Source organism: Acyrthosiphon pisum, chromosome X, assembly GCF_005508785.2.
Source record: "Acyrthosiphon pisum isolate AL4f chromosome X, pea_aphid_22Mar2018_4r6ur, whole genome shotgun sequence".
Classification (NCBI taxonomy): Eukaryota; Metazoa; Arthropoda; class Insecta; order Hemiptera; family Aphididae; genus Acyrthosiphon; species Acyrthosiphon pisum.
The window spans coordinates 27,999,713-28,000,520 of NC_042493.1; positions in this window are offsets into that span (position 1 = coordinate 27,999,713).

Here is an 808-nt window from a genome sequence, read left to right on the forward strand (position 1 = left end):
TTTTTATGAATTTCTAACTCGAAATAATTTGTACATTTTCGTGATTTTTCCATATTTTGTCATTTTTTGAACTTTAAATGCTTATAAAAAAAAACTGTGACTAACGATTTTTAATATTTTTCATCTGCCTTTGAAACAATATACTAGGAGCCTTCTATTAAATTTTCAAGCTTTTTTATCCAACAAATAAAATTTTATTGATCTTTTTAGAAAAAAAAACTAAAAAAAAAATGGAAAATTAAAATGTCCGTAAAGAGCTCAAAATAAATCAAAATATTTTGAAAATGTTATGGTGTATAGAAAATGCTGAGATAAACATTCAGTCAAAATTTCATGTATCTACGGTCATTTTTTTTAAAGTTACACCAAAAACCAAATTCAATTTTGTGAAAAATCGATTTTGCGTAAAAATTCCCGTTTTTCCTTAATTTTTCTTTTGTTTTTCCCGGCGCTTTTGAAAACTACTGGGAAATTTAAATTTTGACCTCCCCAATGCACCAACGATATTCACTTTCTGATCGAACAAGATACTGAAGTTGAAAATCGTAGCATTATTTCGACTACTTATCGTGTACACAGACACAAAAAAAATAAAAAAATAAAAAATAAAAAAAAAATAAAAAAACACACATCATTGTAAAATCAATACATTCATCGTTCCACTCAGAATCTAAAAAGATATAACCTTTAGGTACTTATATTGTATTTTACGTATGAGGTTTGTTCTCTATAAAAATTTGAGTGGATAGTGCTACTGGGTTTCGACGTTCAAAAAATTGGTTTCAGATTACCGATCCACCTCTCTATC